Source organism: Peromyscus leucopus, chromosome 15, assembly GCF_004664715.2.
Source record: "Peromyscus leucopus breed LL Stock chromosome 15, UCI_PerLeu_2.1, whole genome shotgun sequence".
NCBI lineage: Eukaryota > Metazoa > Chordata > Mammalia > Rodentia > Cricetidae > Peromyscus > Peromyscus leucopus.
Window position 1 is genome coordinate 29,892,895 of NC_051076.1, and position 677 is coordinate 29,893,571.

The 677-nt window shown below is 37.7% G+C and overlaps 1 pseudogene; it reads right to left on the minus strand.

Moving 5' to 3' along the window:
- Window positions 1-209: 209 nt before the first annotated feature.
- Window positions 210-351, minus strand: LOC114690046 (annotated as a pseudogene).
- Between the last annotated feature and the right edge of the window lie 326 nt (window positions 352-677).

The window sequence follows — 677 nt, forward strand, 5'->3', positions numbered from 1 at the left end:
TGTGTTTCCCTTTGTGACTCATCTGCTTTGATCCTGAACTTATTCTCTTTGTCCCTCCCTGTACTCCACTGCATTCTTTCAATCTCCATCTCTGGTTCTCTCTGCCAATGGTCCCACTTTAGTGCTGATGTTATTTCCTGTACCTGGCACCTCACCGAGTTTTTTTCCCCTCTTCAGCAAAAGGGAAGTCCTATTATGAGTTAATCTATTGAAGATCAAGAATCACACTGATTTCCAAAAGGTGCTTCTTTATTCAATTATTAAATTCAATTTATTGAATTCAATTATTAAAAATTTGCCTTATTTTAGGGATTTCTCCACTTGATCTTAGCCAAAAGGCCGAGAAGCAATATTTTAGGGATTTCTCAATTCCTTTTTTAATGAATATTTATTGAGCATGCACCAAGTGGGAAGCAGTATTCTACAACACTTGTTATTCTGCAATTATGCTTGTTATGCTGGTTATTCTACAGCACAATAAGATAGGCAAATCCTCTGTAGCATTGCCATTCGAGTTGAAAGAACAGAAGATTATTACAAAAGCAAGAATGGCAAACATTGATAACTTCCATGGAAGAAAATGAAGTGCTAAAGAGAGAAAGGGTATGCCAGGGCAGGGTACCAAGTATTCAGTACTGCTTCTGACAGTACTCCCACTGACAGTAATACTTTAGCAG